Below are 20075 nucleotides of genomic sequence, written 5' to 3'. Positions count from 1 at the left end.
GACACAACAAGTCATACCACTACAGCGTATGTCATCAGAACGCATACCATTACAACGCATGACATTACAACGCATAGTACCCTTACAGTATCCGCCACTTACCCTACTGTTGCACCCCCTGGAGTTAGAATAGTAATTTTTACCCCTACACTATCCAACACTTACCCTACTGTTGCACCCCCCTGGAGTTAGAATAGTCATTTGTACCCCCTACACTATCCAATACTTACCATACATGCAATGTAATGTTATGCGTTGTAATGGTATGCGTTGTAAAGGTAATATGCGTTGTAATGGAATACGTTGTAAAGGTAGTTTTTAAAAATTCGTTGTAATGGAATGCGTTGTAATGGATGCGTTGTAACGTCATACATCCCCGTCTGCAATCATTTGCAGGCGTTTGCGGTACCGGTGGAGGGCATGGCAGTACTTTTTGTGGTGAGTGCTGAAGCAGCATACCCATTTGAGCTTTTCTACTCCTGGATTACCTTTCCTGCAGTAAATGCGGACAGTGGTACGTTTCATGTTTACACTCCCACAGCCGTGCCTAATGTGTATACACCGTATAGGACACAGGAAATTCCTCTCACAGATTGGCAGCATCAAGTTTGGTTTAATGGCGCCCTTCCCCACTCGGTAACGGCGGTTCAGTTAGGTCCTTTATCCATTCCTGGGGCACTTGCCCGGTATTTGGCCAGGTTTACAACGCATCTGCGTTATCTGACAGTCACTATAGCAGAGTACTCTATGCCTCCTTAGTCGGCGTGCATCGGGCTTTAGTGCAATACGTTTTCCGCAACATCCAGGTGGGACCACCTGGTAATGTGGCGCAAACCAGTTGGCCCGGCCGGGATTAAAATTAGTCCGGTCATGGTGAATTTGGTTATGGGCAAGCGTCCCCAAGATAAGGACGATATGCCTTTTTGGCTTGCAGAGAAATTTGACCAACTGGAAGCAGTGTTTCCTAATACGACTCCTGTTGAGAAACACAGGATCCTGACCATTAGTTTGCAGAAAAACTTAAAGCCAGAGGTAGCCGATTGTTAAACCTGGGGTAAAGTATTTGCGACAGTCTATGCAAAGTGCTTTGGCATACCGTCTATGTCTGTCCTGCCCTCCGTGATCAAACGTGTTCAAGATCAACACGGTCTGGAGGCGGCTGTTGATTTGGGAATGAGACTCGTAGGAGTGTTTGACGTAGTTTCCGATCTAGTCCTTGCTAATGTGAAGGGGTTGCGGTGAACTTCCAGGTGTCTAATGCTTTCTGCGATGTCCCTGATGCGTATAAGCCCCGGCAGTTAGCAAAAATCATTGTGGAGGCTTATAAGACCATTGGCTGCAATAGTTTGGGTGTTAAGCCTTTTGCTAAAACACCGTCACAGCAGCAAACTCAGACGGCAAAGTCTAATAAAGACGATCGTCCAGTTTTTCCAAAACAAAATTGGAAAAGTAAAAAGAGGGAAAGCAGCAACAGAAACAGGGGTCACGTCCTGCATTACCAATACCTGTGTCTACGGAGCGCACATATCATTTGCACGACCGTGTTAGTATTAAGTCACCTGATAGATTTCAGGTTCCTGATCAACGTTCTCGCCATTCTTTGCAGGAACCATCGGTCTCACAAACCAGTGGAGGAGAACGCGGCAGAGGCCGGGGTGCCCCCCAAAGGTAGTGAGCAGCCCCGCCAGACGGAAGGTAAAGGCAAGCAGGACGACTTTCCGCGTCAACACCCCCAGTTTCAGAAGGAGAAAGTTGCAGCTTTAACAGCGAGGTATGCCACTGATAGTGAGAACCCAGCTTCAGAACCTGACATGGGGGCTGACGCTGCTAGACAGCGTGGCAGAAATTACAGTAGTGCGGCAAGCACTGCGTCAGTTTCTGAAGGCGACAGCAACTGACACGTCATCACTGTAGAAACAGCTGACACTAGAGTGGCTCCCAATGACAGATTTTATGAAATAGTCCTTTTGATTGAAGGTGACATACAACCTACAATAAATGGGGTGTTTTGGGAGAATCTGACCTCTACCAATGACATTTTATTCGCCCTAAATTGGCAGGGTATGCCCAAACGTGGGCCCCTTTGCTCACTTTGCCACTGGATTCAAGCTAGCCTGGCTGATGACGGCTGATTAGCCAGAAACCAGTCCCAGGATGCTTGTTTCTGGTCCAGGGAATACATGGCTTGGCAGTTCGGGCTGGACTGTTCCCATGAGGCAAAGTGTCAGACTGATTTGCATATGGCCATGTCAGAACTGGGGTGGCGGAATGAGCTAAAGAATGATGATGGATTAAAGCCAGATCAGTTGACTGGGGGTGAGTGCTTGCAATGTTCAACACTCCATCCATCATTCCCTTTGGTTTTGCTTTATTTGCCCCAAGTTGGCAGGGTATGCCCAGACGTGGGTCCCTTGCTCACTTTGCCACTGGATTCAAGCTAGCCTGGCTGATGATGGCTGATTAGCCAGAAACCAGTCCGAGGATGCTTGTTTCCGGTCCAGGGAAGACATGGCTTGGCAGTTCGGGCTGGACTGTTCCCATGAGGCACAGGGTCAGACTGATTTGCATATGGCCATGCCTGAACTCGGGTGGCGGAGTGAGCTAAAGAATGATGATGGATTAAACCCAGATCAGTTGACTGGGGGTGAGTGTTTGCAATTTTCAACACACCGTCCATCATCCCCTTTGGTTTTGCTTTATGATATTTTATTGGCAGAGGCGGATTGGCCTCCACCATTCGTTCTGACCGCTCCGAGAGAGGAGGAGGTAATCCTCCCTAGTTTCGCACACACTGTGCCGAAAGAGCAGGCACTGCATTTTGCAGAAGAGTGGGCTAAGGTGCTTGCATGAGATACCATTGCAGTCTATGCCACAGCCTCAGCCCCAGTATCCCATGCGACATGAAGCGAAAGCTCCTGTTGCGGAAATCCTTGAACAATTGGAATATCAAGGTGTAATTGGGACATATGTGTCACCGATGAATAATCCTCTTTTTACTGTGACCAAGCCTGATGGCTCGTACCGTTTGGTTTTGGATTACCGGTATTTGAACTCTCATTGTCGGACCAGCACGGTTCAGAATACTCACAGTTCTGCCCTTGTGGATAGTCTCGTGCGTAAACGGTTTAAGACCACACTTAACATATCCAATGGCTTTTTTAGCCATAACCTGTCTTCTAATAGTAGTCAATGGACAGCGTTCACTTCTGGCGGCAAACAAAAACAGTTCAAAAGATTAGCCATGGGCTAAAGAACAGGTGGGCAGCTTTGCCGCTCGCATAGTCTCTCTTTTGGAGGGACTCAACCCTGATGTGTGCTCGTATGTTGATGACATTTATCTCACATACGACGAATTATGGCTGCATTTGTGTCGCGTTGACCGCATCGTTGTTATGTTTGCGGATTTCGGTTACAAGTTTAACTTAGCAAAATCACACATTGCAGAGTACACAGTGTTGTTCTTGGGCTATGAGCTCAACAATGAAGGTCGAGGTTTAGCGCCTCCCTTCTTGGAGAAATGCGCACAGTTGCGCGCTCCTACAACTCTGAAAAAACTACAATCTTTGCTGGGCTTTCAGAATTTCAGGCGTACATATATTCCAGAATATGCCCAGCGTATCAAGCCACTTTATGTCTTGGTACAACCAACTTTTACCAAATCTTGCTGGCTGCCTGAACATTCAGCTATACTGCATTCCTTGCAGTCTGATCTTCTTGAATCTAAATTCTTGCTGACTCGTGACAACTACACCAACCTGGTAATAAGAATTGTGCCGGGAGCAGTAGGTTTCACGTACCTGACGTTTAATGAAGGTGACACAGTACCTATTGCTTACAAGTCATACTTGTACACTTCGGCTGAAATGCGATTTTCCTCTGTGGAAAAAGTTTTGACTGCAGTGCAGATGCCGATTTTAAAGGATTGAGCGCTGTCGCAGGGGAAACGCATGTTGGTTGTTACCCTGTATCCTGCATTAGAGGCAGTGACGAAAGCCAGTGTACCAAATTCAAAAGCTTTGCATCCTCGTTGGATACAATGGGTCACATCCTTAACGTCTCCAGATGTCACGTTTATTTTTGATTCCTTTTTGCAAACTCAGGAGTACTTGCAGTATGAATTCGTTCATCTGGCTCCTCTGACCTTACGCCCGCTGGAGGATTTCCATTGTATCATTAACACTGACGGATCGGCGCAACTGGCGACAGGATCAAAGCATGCTTATTCAGCGGCTCGCGCAATAGAGGTAGGTACAATGGTGATTGGAGAGTTCAAGTCCGATGTCGTGCATACACAGATATTAGGGGACTGTACCGCCCAATTGGCAGAGCTACGTGCTCTGGTGCTTGCACTAGAGTATGCTGACCCTTGTGTGACTACTCTTTTTGTAAGTGACTCTTACTACTGTGTGCAGTCGTACAATGACAATCTATTCTTTTGGACTCAAAATGAATATCGTGATTCCAAAGGTAGCACAATCAATCACAAAATGCTATGGGTTCGAGTGGTTGAGCTTAAAGAACGGCTGCCGCTCGTGATTGTAATTCATACTCTTGGTCATCAGCGCATAGGGGTACACGCTGTTGGTAACTGTCTTGCTGACGAAGCAGCAAAGACAGCAGTAGTCATAGTCATAGTCATAGTCTCTTGTATAGCGCACATATCACAAAAGTCTCAAGGCGCTTAGCAACAAACGACAACCAAGTATAAAAGGGGGCAGAGGAGAAGAGATTAATTAGGAAAGAGCCAGGTTTTTAAGCCCTTACGAAAAGCCTGATGATTGGAAAGAGACTGCAGATGTGTAGGTAGTTTGTTCCATAATTGAGGGGCTAGGTAAGAAAAGGCTCTACAGCCCATTCTCGACGTTCTAGCCCTAGGCTGTATCAGAAGGATTTTAGTACTGGACCTTAAGGCTCTGGAGGGTTTATACCTGGCCACTTATCAACATAGCAACATATGTAGTAGCAGCAGTTACACGTTCCAAAAGTAAGATTGATGATGACATCTTGGCAGCCTTTGCTGCAATAGAGAAGGGAGGTCATTACCCTAGCGGTTTCCCTTCCAAATACTATTATCATTTAAGTCCTGATAAAGTTCCCTATATGAAAATGAACGGCGTTTGTGACATTGATTTCCAACGCGGACCGCAGACTTTCCTTGATAACTGCCGCTTACTAGGGCATGGCCTCGGCGCATGCCTGCGTTTCAGCGACTGTATCTCTCTTACAGCAGCGTTACTGGTTACGCGGATTGTACAAACAGACGCATGATTATGTCCTTACTTGTGAAATTTGTCAGCAGATTAAACCTTCAACTGCTGGGCGCCCGCCCCAGACACAGTCGTACATATCTAATAAACTACTTAGGTGCGTTTATTTGGATCACTGCGGTCCTTTCTCCTCAGATACTGCATATACGTTCATCTTGTTTGCAGTGGATTCCTGCACACGCTTTATTTGGCTCTGGCCACAATGGAGTGCTGATGCCCGAACTGTCATCAGGGATTTGCGTGTCTTTGTGGGAATTTTTGCATGTGGCACCCTTCATTCGGACCAGGGTCCAGCGTTCACCTCTAAGGCTTACAAGGATGCCATGAGTTCATTGGGGGTCCAAGTCAAATTTTCTTCTCCATCTCGACCTGAGGGTAAAAGTGATGTAGACCGAATGAACCGTGACTTAAAGTAATCCTTGACAGCTAGGGTTTCAGGTACTGGCAGTAACTGGCTGGCCCATCTCTATAGCGTTCAACGTGCACTTAATAATCTCCCTAGAAGGTCTCTGGGTGGGCGGACCCCGTACAAAATGCTCTTTGACATCACAATGTTTGTTCCGCACCTTGAGGGTCCAGACGTGGCAGCGTCTGCCGCACCGTTTGACGTAGATGATCATTCTGCTGTATTACAGAGCCTACAAAAGACTTGTGACAGTCTTGCAAAGGAACACTTGCCCTCCACAACTGATGCTGCGTTTCAGATCCCGGTAGTTGGCTGGCAACCCCGAGTCGGTGATCTGGTCCGTGAGAAGGTGGAGAACAAAAAGGAGTTCGGCCCCTCATATCTTGCACCTGTACCTGTGCTTGGAGTGTAGGGGACAAGAACAGTCATTTTACCTCCACTTCCTGGTCGCAAGGAAAACGGGTACATCTCCATTGACAATGTCAAATTACAACGAATGGGCGATTCTTCTTAGTATGAAACCAGCGGTCTCTTGTCCAGCGATGCTTGGAAATTCTGTTTTGGCTCCGGCGAATACCATCAGGCCTGACATTGCCATCGAGATGCATACAGTTACTAATCCTTTATTGAATTCACCGGCTGGTGATCCCCATGATGACGTTGAATATACTCATGCTGAGGCAATTTACTTTTTGTCTCTTCTATGTTTGCATTTTAATTTTGTAATTGGCGATATTTGCACCTTCGCGGCGTCCTGCAGAGCAAAGGCAGGCGCTTAGCTTTTTAAACTTATTGCTGATACCAGCTTGCATTTGTTGTCCCTACCTGCTGTGCAGAGCTCCCCTCCGCCCCGGTCCATCGCGGCTCCTCTGCCGTTCGTGTGGAGGGCGGCTCTCTCACCGCGGCTATTCGCGCCAGTCCGGTGGAGAGCGGGCGCCATTTTGGGAGGAGCCGGAAGGGCACAGGGACCAGAGTCAGCGGTCCAGTTGCCCGAGGCTACCTCCCATAAAGCGACTGCGGTGTGCTGTTTCCCGTGTGGTTACCAAGTTAGTGGCAGTTCCCTGGTGCCGCTGGGACGCAGCGCGCTTAAGGACACACATTGTGGCAACAGTGCGGCATTGTAATTAATTTTAACCTTGCTGAGGCAATTTACTTTTTGTCTCTTCTATGTTTGCATTTTAATTTTGTAATTGGCGATATTTGCACCTTCGCGGCGTCCTGCAGAGCAAAGGCAGGCGCTTAGCTTTTTAAACTTATTGCTGATACTAGCTTGCATTTGTTGTCCCTACCTGCTGTGCAGAGCTCCCCTCCGCCCCGGTCCATCGCGGCTCCTCTGCCGTTCGTGTGGAGGGCGGCTCTCTCACCGCGGCTATTCGTGCCGGTCCGGTGGAGAGCAGGCGCCATATTGGGCGGAGCCTGAAGGGCACTGGGACCAGAGTCAGTGGTCCAGTTGCCCGAGGCTCCCTCCCATAAAGCGACTGTGGTGTGCTGTTTCCGGTGTGGTTACCAGGTTAGTGGCAGTTCCCTGGTGCCGCTGGGACGCAGCGCGCTTAAGGATACACATTGTGGCAACAGTGCGGCATTGTAATTAATTTTAACCTTGCTGAGGCAATTTACTTTTTGTCTCTTCTATGTTTGCATTTTAATTTTGTAATTGGCGATATTTGCACCTTCGCGGCGTCCTGCAGAGCAAAGGCAGGCGCTTAGCTTTTTCAACTTATTGCTGATACCAGCCTGCATTTGTTGTCCCTACCTGCTGTGCAGAGCTCCCCTCCGCCCGGTCCATCGCGGCTCCTCTGCCGTTCGTGTGTAGGGCGGCTCTCTCACCGCGGCTATTCGTGCCGGTCCGGTGGAGAGCGGGCGCCATATTGGGAGGAGCCTGAAGGGCACTGGGACCAGAGTCAGCGGTCCAGTTGCCCGAGGCTCCCTCCCATAAAGCGACTGTGGTGTGCTGTTTCCCGTGTGGTTACCAGGTTAGTGGCAATTCCCTGGTGCCGCTGGGACGCAGCGCGCTTAAGGATACACATTGTGGCAACAGTGCGGCATTGTAATTAATTTTAACCTTGCTGAGGCAATTTACTTTTTGTCTCTACTATGTTTGCATTTTAATTTTGTAATTGGCGATATTTGCACCTTCGCGGCATCCTGCAGAGCAAAGGCAGGCGCTTAGCTTTTTTAACTTATTGCTGATACCAGCTTGCATTTGTTGTCCCTACCTGCTGTGCAGAGCTCCCCTCCGCCCCGGTCCATCGCGGCTCCTCTGCCGTTCGTGTGGAGGGCGGCTCTCTCACCGCGGCTATTCGTGCCGGTCCGGTGGAGAGCGGGCGCCATATTGGGAGGAGCGTGAAGGGCACTGGGACCAGAGTCAGCGGTCCAGTTGCCCGAGGCTCCCTCTCATAAAACGCAATGTGTTTGAGGGAGCGCAGCGGACGAGCGCAGCGGGCGCGACGATGGCGCGCCGAAGGTGCACCTAAGGTAAGCCCGTTTGCGCCCGTCCGCGAGCGTCCGGGACCCGGGGCCACTGACACTGGACAAAATGTTATCTATTCTGCCTCTGATTTAGTTGCACTTAGACCCACTGGTAATTCGTGGCCGCCATTATCTTCGCACACTTTAAAACGTATCTCTCAGTTTGGCATCGCCAAAGATATCCTAAAGGCCGACCCCCCACCTATGATTTCATCACGTACGGATTATGTTACTCCTAATAAACCTTTGCCTGAGTTCTGTTGCATCTATCTCAATACACGGTCGATGATCATACACCAGGTAGATATTTTTCTTTTATTGACATGTGAAAAACCAGACATTCTTTTTTTGACAGAAACTTGGCTCACTCTTGATTCATTACCAGATATACTTGCATCTCTCCCCTCTGACTACTATATTCTTTCAGCCAATCGCCCATCTGGGAAAACAGGGGGGGGGGAGTAGCTGCTATTATTCTTAAAACTCATCAGTTTCGAGAACTCTCACCTTTGCTGCTCCCGAACACGGAAAATATTGTCATTAAATTAGACACTGATAGCGGGGCGTTATTATTAGTCTTATTATATCGCCCTCCTCAGTGTATGGCCACGTTCCCCTCACTGTTAGCAGAACAACTTATTTTAATTGGGGACTTGAATTACTGGTTTGATAATGTGGCATTAGATTCTCAAGCAGCAGAACTGAAGGACCTACTACTGGACATAAACCTGAAACAACATATACATTTTCCCACTCATCAGAAGGGCCATAGCCTTGATCAAATTTGGTCATATAATTTGTCTTTATCTTTGCCCTCTATATGTCCCTGTAGTTGGTCAGACCATTTTATTAATACATTTTTCATTTATAATCAATGGGACTGTCAAACCTAGACTACAGGTGGGCAGAGACATCCGGAAATGGAAATCCCTGGACCTACCGGCATTCCTAAATACTCTGGCCACCACCCTTCCCTCTCAATGTGGGGATATAGAATCTAGTGAAAAGACATTTTCACAATGGCTGTGCCAAGCTGCAGATGTTCATGCTCCCCTAGTAAGCTTTTCAAGATCACGAGGGAGGGATGCCCATAAATGGTTCACTCCAGAACTGAAGAAATTAAAACTTGAGATCAGACAAAAAGAAAGGAAATGGAGAGCTAACTATCTATCACAGGATAAAGAGATGTATTGTTCCGCCAGGAAAATATACCAAAAAATCCTCCTACAACATAAAACCGATTACTTTTCATCAAAGATTATGAACTCTTTGAATAAATCAAAAGAGATATTTGATACAGTGAACGTTCTCTGCAATGATGACAGGACAGCTCCTCCAATAATTCCTACTAAAAAATTATGTGATTCATTGAACGATTTTTTTAGGGAAAAAATTGTCACTATAAAATAGAATATAATTAGTTCCTCCACCCCAATTCCAATAGATGATACATTTTATAACCCCTCTACACTAGACACTTTTTTTCCCATTGAGTCCAAAACTTTTTCTGATCTTCTCATGCGTGTTAAATCTGGATCGCCTGATGATATTTGCCCGCCCTATATTTTTAAAGAAATAGGACTTGCTATCCCTCAAAGTATTCTCCCTTTATTGAATGACTTACTTGTACAAGGCAAGGTACCTAGTGGGTTTAAGCGTGCTTTGCTGATCCCTTTAAACAAAAAATCTGGTATTGACCCATATGATCTTACGAATTATAGGCCGATTTCCCTTTTACCCTATTTATCAAAAATTTTGGAAGCCCATGTCTCTAACTGCCTTTCAAATTTTATCGAATCAACTGAATATCTGGAACCGAATCAGGCAGGTTTTCGCACATGCCACTCGACCGAGACAGTGATACTGGCGGTCCAGAACACTCTGAGATCTAACGCAGACAGAGATGCTCATCAGGCATTGGTGCTCCTGGATTTGTCGGCTGCGTTCGACACGGTTGACTTTTCTATTCTTGTCAACCGTGTCGAACAGGCTGGCCTCAGGGGCCCTGCCTTGAGCTGGCTGAAATCTTTTATTTCTGAACGTTCTCAATCCGTTAGATTGGGGACGTTTACAGCCCCAAAAACTGTCTCTACCTGTGGAGTTCCGCAGGGATCATCTTTGTCCCCGCTACTTTTTAATTTGTATTTACGCCCTCTATTGTATTCTTTGAAAAACCACAAAGTTACAATTTTTAATTATGCAGACGACCTGCAACTTGTTTTCTCTCTGGACTCCCCTGATGCAGTGGTTGAATTTCAAAAAACTATGTCCCATATCCAGAGATGGATGAATCTGAACCACCTGAAGCTCAATCCGGGCAAGACAGAACTTATCTTGCCCGGGAAAAGTTAAATTAGCTGGGGACCCCACTTCTGGCCATCTGATATGGGAACTCCTCCCACTAAATCCCACACTGTGAAGAGCTTAGGGGTGACTGTTAGTGAGGATCTATCGCTTAAAAGCCATATAGGGACGGTAGTCTCATCTAGTTTCTTCCAACTAAGAAAAATAAAGAAAATTGCCCATTTTCTAACTCACTCAGCTTTGATTCAGGCAATTATCGCTTTGGTTTTATCTCGGCTTGATTTTTCTAATAGTTTGTATCTAGGCCTTCCAGTAGGTAAGCTTAAGAGATTACAGTATGTCCAGAACCAGGCAGCCAGGCTCATTAGTAAACAACCTAAATGGCAATCCATTAGGCCAGGATTGGAAAATCTTCACTGGCTGCCGGTAGCCCAGAGAGTTGCATTCAAAGCCGGCTGCATTATTTTTAAGCTTTGCAGGGCAAGGGTCCTAAATTCATAAAGAATCTGGTATGTAAATATACCCCCTCACGTAATCTTCGTTCAGTCCATCAAGAACTACTAATGGTCCCCTCATTTAAGAAAAAACGTCAGGGTGGCAGCGGTTTTCATTATCTTGCCACTTCCCTATGGAATGCCCTTCCACTGTCTTTAAGACAGTGTGACACTCTTCTCACTTTCAGACAAACTTTTCAAACATGGCTTTTTAGACAGGCCTATTCCTAAATAGGTGTGAAATGTACCCTTGCGCAAATGTATTCTTAAGTGTTATGCTGTGTTCTTACAAACTTCGATAGCGCCATGAAGCCCATGGGCGTACGTGCGCTAAATAAATAAAATTTAATATAACAGATGTGTCTGTGCCTGAGGTACAGACTACTGCTTTTGATCAGTCTCGCCTTTCCTTTGACTCAGACTCAATTACATCAAAAGCCCCACCGAAAGTTTCTAATTTTGCTGTTTGGTTTAAGAAACATTTTTTGATACCCCCATGGACTTACATTTGGCTGGTGCTATTTTCAATTTTTTTATTCATGTCAATTGGATTTATAGTTGTATTTTTTCGTCCAGTAAATGGATACCATATTACAGAAAGACCTACAATTAGGTTAATTGATGGAACTTTGGCACCCCACTCTTCATCCCACATAATGAAGAGGGACTTGACTTTAGTAAACATCACAGCTTGGCCTGTGTTAGATGGAGTTGTGTGGGATGCTGTAAAATTTCAGATCCACGGCCCTACAGAGGTTATAAATGTCCCCAATGTACTCCGTGTTTCAATGGGGGATGTTGTAAAACAAAACATACGCTCTGATGATTAGGATGTCCAAGCCATAGAGGCTCTGTTTTCTAATTTGAAATATTATGCTGCTTTTGATGCTGAAGATTTGTACTTAGACTCAGCCAATTATGCAGACTTATTCTGCTACCAACATTATGGCAATCATTTTTTGTATGAAGCAAGCAAATTTAGAAATGTGGTTAATTACACACAATGGGAACATTGCCCAGCTCCTATTGAAGGCAGCTCAAAAACTCTTTTGAAAAAGTTTACTTATTTTACTGATTTTAATCAATCCAATCCTTACGCATTTTATTTTAAGATGACTGCTAAGTCCTCTTCCAAAGTTAGACTCACCCACACTAAATTACTGTATTCAAAGTCCTTTATCGATCAATTAGCTATAGGGGGCTAAGAGCTGTGGAAAGATACTATTGATCTTAAATCTGTTTGGGGTTCTAAAGGCTGGCAAGTGCAAGGCACTGAGGCTTTGTATTGTGCATGCCTCATCCCGAACCATATGTTGTTTTTGAATTCGACTATTTCACAAACTACTTGCTTTAGATTGGCTACATCTAAAAAATTAAATGCTTCTTCTCTTCCTGATTTGGGAGAATACCCTACATGGTACAATCACAGTGATATGTACATTGATGAATTGCAGTCCCTGTTACTACATTCCTCCTTTAATATTTCCAGCTTGGATCTCCAAGGTTGGCTATTATGGCAAGAAAGTTCAGATTCCTGCCAACATCATTTTCTGGGTCTGGACCTCCTGCATACTATTACAGATAGAAATATAGAACCCACGATAGGTCTCTGTTTGCTACACTGGTTTCCGCATACTGCTAAAACCAAAGTAACCAGTAAATGTATAGACTTGGGACTTGTACTGGCCAAAAGAGAAATAACAACTCACTGGAAAGCCCCGGGGGGCCCTAGTTTTCAGAGATGGCGTATTGAATTTATTAAATGGGCAAAATTTGAAGCGCGCCTGCAAATAGCAGCCCGGACTAACAATGATGAGGGATTGGAACAGGCAAGTGCCTGGGAGGCGCTAGTACAATTGCTGACTGCACCACATGACGACACTGATGATGACGCAGACACGCTGGGGTCAGTGACTCCCCCCCCCCCCGGAACATGCACCTCTCTAGGAAGATGATCCCATTGTCTGCAGTTGTGCTTTTACCCCTACTGCAGGAACTGATTTCTCAGAACACCGTGAACGATGCAATTAACATGGACAAATTATTGCGGATAAACTTTATTGTCAAATTATTGTTACGCCATTTGGTGGTGGGGTGGGATAAGTGGGTGGGTTTAAGATAGCATTCCGAATTATTTGATACTGTAAACTATTGACATTCATTACCGCTCGTGGACAACGGAACAGATTGTTCTGAGGGGAATTTGTGAGATGCTCTGATGTTGAGGGGCTTGGTACATATGTTTTATATACTGTTTTATATCCCAATTACTGACTAATTAGAAGGAAAGGATCCACAGTAACAAGTGCTTTACGGAAATGTGATGTATAAAATGGAAACTGATATGCTATCTTCTGCAAGTTTTGGGTTGCCTGTTGTAAAATAATAAAAAGGTTTTTTTTAAATCTTTTTCTGGGTCTGGCCCCTGGCTTCACACATGTTAGGGTGGATCCCCGTTTTGAAAGTGACCATTCTGTTACTACCTATTCGGTAGGCAAGTTATGCCAGAACTGGCTTAAACATTCCACTTTAGCGTCAGTTAAACTTCATTTGTCCAAATTGACTAACGATGTTGATTTAAATGACTTTGTTAAAGGGCCGTTAGGAGGCAGCTCAAAAAGATGGATATATGCTATTTACAATGAAGTTTGGAAACTGTCTCAAATTGAAGCTTCTTCTCGATTGAGAGCAATTGATCAGGCTAATTTAGAAAAAGTGCTTGCCGTTGTTGATAATAACATTAACACCCTTTCTTCCCGAATTTACACATTAGATAATATTGTTTCATCTGTTGTTGATATTGTGCTGGATGAAGTGTCTGTTTTGTACCATAGTCAAAATCAATTATGTTCCATTATGCAGTTTGCGTGGACTTTACAAACCTTGAAAGCAGGGAAAGTTTCTTGGGACTACATGAACACATCCTCTTTATTTTTACCGTTTAATTTGACTGAAAAACAACAATTTATGTCTATGAAGGATGCTGCATATTCTCTTTTGCATATTGAAAAGTTGGAACCTTTACCTTTTTCTGTTGCCGAATCCAATTCAGCTGTATGGCTTATTCATATGTTAATAACTTTGCCTTTTCCCCTGTTTAAATTCAGTTCATGTATGAAACACTATGCCATAGGCAGATATGAACTGTTGGGAAGTGTCTTTCTCCATGAAGTTTGGTCTCTACCATTTACCTATAGGTGCCTGAGGGAGGGTAAAGAGGTTTATTTAAAGAGAGAAGAGTGCACTTCTACACCTGATCACTCACTGGTTTGCAAGAACATCCAATTGCACGGCTTTTGTAACCCGAACGCTCCGAATTCAGCTATTACACCAACTTTCACGTTGTTAGCTAACGGTAGCTATTTACTTTTAAATAATGAAGATTGCTGCGGTATGCTGGAACGCTACCTCTCGCCACCTTGAGTGTAGCATTTGGAATATCCTTCCGGTTTTCCTACTTTACATGTGTTCAGCCTGTTTGTTCTTTTGAATGGGCTCTGGATTTGTGTCTCTGCACTACGGTGTCGCCTAACCTGCATTATGATCAATTTATGAGTCCCTTAGTAGCTCATGAGTTGGACTGTTGTGAGGGCGGGATTGTGACCTGTGCGGTGGCGCATGGAGTCCTAAGCAATTGGAACATATGTGTGGCTGCACAGGACTTTCTGGCAAGTAGGTATATCGAAGATCACCCGAGTTGTCCTCTTATGGTGCTAGAGGCTCCGGCTATCAAAGAATATGTATGTTCCTTCACGTTGTTGAATTGGATGGCTGAAATGTTTTCTGATGATAACAATGACTTCCTCTTGGAGGCTGTTGCAACGTACTGTGCCTATACGCTGTTGGATTAAATTGGCATATGTCCAGCTTTCATGCGTACTGTAATCGACAACATTTTTGTACTATTTTTTCCCATTTACAACATGGGCAATCTGCCGCCCCTTCTTGTTTTTTTGTTTTTTTTCCTTATTACTTCGGAATTTCTGCTTCCAAGTATCCATTTTGGCAAATTTTGAACTTGGTTCTGTCTCAATCGAACTTAAACTCTGCCTTCCCAAATTGCCTCCTTTCTTGTACATGTTCCGATCAGGGGAGGGTGTATTATGGCCAGGGCCTTGGTTTGAAACACATTGCTAAGTTAGTATAAGCTTATTAGAAGTTAAACGCCATTTTGCCACTTTGCTGCTTTTGCACACGACACTACATGTAACTGTTGTTGTAAGTTAGGCTGCTTGATTTGCCGTGCATGAGAACGGCTTGTTTTTAACATCCCTAGACTTACATTGCGACCTCTGTCTGTACAGTGTGCGCAGAAGTCTTCAAGGTCATCATAACAATGTAGACTGTTATTCGGGTTGATCGGTCCCCGCTCTAGACATAACACAAACACAGCGGCAGCTAGCTAAAATTCTAGCACCTTTAATATTGCACTGCATGCATGATTTGGGCACTTGGAGAAAGTCCTTTTTCAGAGAGAGAGAGAGAACTTTGCTGATCCTGATGTGATTCACTTCTGCTGATCTTGGAGGTATGGGGTTCCCCATTCATGTCTAAGAGACCTTCTTTTATTAATATAAAACCTAGTTCCTAACAAGGGAGGGTGGTACACAAGGCGCTATGATTTCTCCCTTTGTGTTTTATGGAATTGTAACAATGCTGATCGTATTATTTTTAATCATATGCCTGCTTATGTTAGCAAAAATACTGCATCTTAGAGCAAGTCGTTAAAATAAACATTTTAAACTTTTGTCTCTTCTTACTCATGTTGTGGACTGGTCTGAGAATAAAACGAAAGAGTGTTCTTGATTCCCACCATTCCTAAGAGTACCCGAAGTTGCATGTTCTGGGTTGTCTAATCATTGGTAACTTTGCTATAGGACGAAGAGCTAATGAGGCACTGATGCTAGTCGGTTAGGGGTTCTAGGTACTGCGGTGAGTTTTATGGTGCACCACAATTCACTGATGTCTTGGGTCTCTGTGCACAGTTCTGTGTATGAGCAGAAGTCCCGCAACAATGCAGAGGTTGATATTCTTGATTCACTTTCAAAGCATGGCAGTTTTTTTCGCAGACTCTAACAGGTGTTGCTTTTTACACAGACATGTAATTATGGGCACAGCATAGGGTTATTCGTTGACTTGCCTCACAACCATGGTTTATTTTTGTTATTGCTTATCCACCATCAGTTTAAGTTGCCATATGATAACCTTCGGAACTTTGTAGTGTCCGAACTCTTGTTCTTTTTGCCTTTTAGAACCAGAATCAGGACCACTGATGAAGGGTCGCGTTATTGACCCGAAAAGCATTGGGTTGTTGATCATAACATGATTTAATGCTTATGGAACAGACATTGCATCACTTCCATTGCGACATTGCGACCGCTGAGCCTGTAAACAGGCGAGGTCGCCCCACACACCCCTACTACTGCCTCGCTTGCCTTACCTTGCCTTTTCTTGCCTTCAGGTTTGCCTTCGTTTTTAATCGTTTTTTTTCCCCGGATGACCCAGCCGCCGCTGAGCCGCCCTTTGACCTCCTTTCCCGCCGCTGCCTCCCTGCAGCCCCACCCCCCTCCTGCCCATTCGCCGCCCCGCCACCCAGCTGCTCCTCCCTCCCGGCTCCTTCTTATGACGCCCATGCATACGCGCAGCGTTGACGCGCAGCGGGCGCGCCGATTGTGTGCCGAAGGCGCGCCAAAGGCAAGCCCGTCTGCACCCGTCCGCGCCTGGCCCGCGCCCAGCGCCAGGACCCCTGGCCCTCGACGATGCCTGCCCACACGACGGACTTACGATGCCGCCACCCTCATCGCACTCAAACCCGACCGAACAAGAGCCTGCCACCGAGCCACCCCAAGACGCACCCACGGACCCTTCACCTGTCAAGCCTGCAAGTTCACCTGCCTCTGGACCTGCACCACAGCCACCAAGCCGAGAACCAACAACAGCCACCTCCAGTGCATCCTGCTCAACACCCGCTCCATCCACAGACACGCCATCGCACTTTGGAACCTGCTCGACACAACCTCACCAGACGTCGCCTTCCTCACAGAAACCTGGATGAAAGCCTCCTCCGCACCCGACATCGCCATCGCCATCCCAGACAGATACAAGATCACCCGGAGAGACCGCGTCAACCAGACTGGAGGAGGCATCGCCATCGTACACAAGAACACCATCCGCATCACGACCGACTCCAACGACACCTTCGCCGCCGCCGAGCACCTCCACTTCCAGATACACACCGACCCAAAGACGACCCTCAGAGGCACACTCGTCTACAGACCCCCGGGACCACGTACACAATTCAGCGAAGACATCACGGACTTCATCAGCCCGCACGCCCTCCGCTCCGCTGACTACATCCTCCTAGGGGACCTCAACTTCCACCTGGAGAACAACGAGGACCGCAACACCGCCGCCCTGCTGGACAACCTAGCCAACCTCGGACTCAAGCAACTGGTCAACACCCCCACCCACTACGCCGGCCACAAACTTGATCCTGTCTTCTCATCCAGCAAGCACATCACCTTCAGCCACTCCACCGGACTTCACTGGACCGACCACAGCTGCGTTCACTTCAGCTTCAGAAGAACCACGACTCACCACCACCCGCAACAGGTTCCTCACAGGAGCTGGAGCAAGATCACCGCCGAGCAGCTCACCACCTCCCTCAGCCAGAACCCACCCGCCTGCACAACGGACCCCAACGAAGCAGCATGCAACTTCACGCAGTGGCTGACCACCTGCGCCGACGACCTCGCGCCACTGAAGAACCCTCCCAGCAGACCCAGAAGCAAGAAAGCCTCCTGGTTCACCGACGAACTCAAGAACTCCAAGAAAAACTGCCACACCCTCGAGAAAGCCTGGCTCCTCGACCAGACCACAGACACCATGACTGCCCTCAAAAACGCCACCCGCAAGCACCACCAGCTTATCCGCGCCGCCAAGAAGAAATCACTGAAGGAACGACTGGACACCAACGCCCACGACAGCAAGGAACTCTTCAGCATCGTCAAGGAGTTCTCCAACCCCAGCACCGGCAACAACGACATCACACCTACACAAGATCTCTGCGACTCTCTCGCCTCGTTCTTCCACCGCAAGATCGCCGACATCCACAACAGCTTCGGCGCACTATCCACGCACCCAACCGTCGAACCAACGCCCCCCACCGCCACCCTCCGCACCTGGACCACGGTGACCACCGAAGATACAGCCCGCACAATGAACACCATCCACTCCGGATCTCCAATCGACCCCTGCCCCCACCACGTCTTCAACATGGCCGACTCCATCATCGCACCCCAACTCCGGGACATCATCAACACCTCCTTCAACACCGCCACCTTCCCGGAGAGCTGGAAGCATGCCGAGCTCAACGCCCTACTGAAGAAACCAACAGCGGACCCCACCGACCTCAAGAACTTCCGCCCCATCTCGCTCCTCCCTTTTCCTGCCAAAGTAATCGAGAAGACCGTCAACAGACAGCTTGCAGCCTTCCTCGAGACGAACGGATCCCTCGACCCCTCGCAGTCCGGATTCCGAGCCAACCACAGCACCGAGACCGCCCTCATCGCAGCCACCGACGACATCCGAGCCCTGCTCGACAATGGGGAAACAGCGGCCCTCATCCTCCTGGACCTCTCTGCAGCGTTCGACACTGTCTGCCACCGCACCCTAGTCCAACGCCTCAGCAACATCGGTATCCAAGAGAAGGCACTGGAGTGGATCATCTCGTTCCTCGCCGGAAGAACACAGAGATCCCGCCTCCCCCTGTTTCGATCCGAGGCCACCAAAGTCATCTGCGGCGTTCCGCAAGGATCATCCCTCAGCCCCACCCTCTTCGACGTCTACATGAGACCTCTTGCAGCCATCGCACGCCAACACAACCTCAACATCATCTCCAACGCCGACGACACCCAACTGATCCTCTCCCTCACCAAAGACCCCGCCACCGCCAGAACGAGCCTACACGAAGGGATGAAAGACGTCGCCGAGTGGATGATGAACAGCCACCTGAAACTGAACTCAGACAAGATGGAAGTCCTCGTCCTGGGACCATCGCCCTCCGCCTGGGACGACTCCTGGTGGCCCCCCGCCCTGGGCACCAATCCAAAGCCAACAGACCACGCACGCAACCTGGGCTTCATCCTGGACTCCTCCCTCTCGATGACCAAACAAGTCAACGCCGTCTCCTCATCATGCTTCAACACCCGACGCATGCTCCACAAGATCTTCCGATGGATCTCGACCGAAACCAGGAAGACGGTCACCCAGGCACTCGTCACCAGCCGACTGGACTACGGAAACACCCTCTACGCCGGAACCACAGCCAAGCTACAGAAAAGACTCCAACGCATCCAGAACGCCTCCGCCCGACTCATTCTGGACATCCCCCGACGCAGCCTCATCTCCAGCCACCTGAGGGACCTGCACTGGCTCCCCGTCAGCAAGAGGATCACGTTCAGGCTCCTCACCCACGCACACAAGTCTCTCCACGACCTGGGCCCCAAGTACCTCAACGACTGCCTGACCTTCTACACGCCCACCCGCCAGCTACGCTCCACAAGCCTCGCCCTCGCCGCCGTACCACGCATCCGAAGAGCCACCGCCGGAGGTAGATCCTTCTCCTACCTGGCGGCCAAGACATGGAACTCCCTCCCCATCCATCTTCGGCTGACCCAGGACCATCTCGCCATCAGGAGACAACTCAAGACCTGGCTGTTCGAGCAAGCGCCTTGAGACCCTTCCGGGTGAGTAGTGCGCGATACAAATGTTATGATTGATTGATTTATTGGTTCTATAAACAAGGAAAGAAAAATAAGAATAACAAACTTTATTAGAATTATGAATACTCTTTTGCAATGAATTGGATTTATTCAGTGTACAATATTTGATTTAAGCTGGAGGAAAGCAATTAATCGTTGCTTTTTGAAGTTGTGCTCCCGTCAGTGGGAAGGTGCTCCTTCTACAGTCTTGGGTACAGTTTGCCTGTAGAGGGCACCATTAAACATAAAAATATTGTTGGTAAGACATATTCCGTCATGTCAAGAAGCATTTGACTGTGATCACAAAATCTAACTGGTCTCATGCTGAGATACTGTGAGCAAGCCTCTAAGCCTTGTTGGTGATTGATAATGG

This window comes from Lissotriton helveticus, chromosome 5_1 (genome assembly GCF_964261635.1).
Source record: "Lissotriton helveticus chromosome 5_1, aLisHel1.1, whole genome shotgun sequence".
Lineage (NCBI taxonomy): Eukaryota > Metazoa > Chordata > Amphibia > Caudata > Salamandridae > Lissotriton > Lissotriton helveticus.
The sequence above is the reverse complement of the archived record's forward strand: the minus strand, read 5'-3'. Positions refer to the sequence as shown.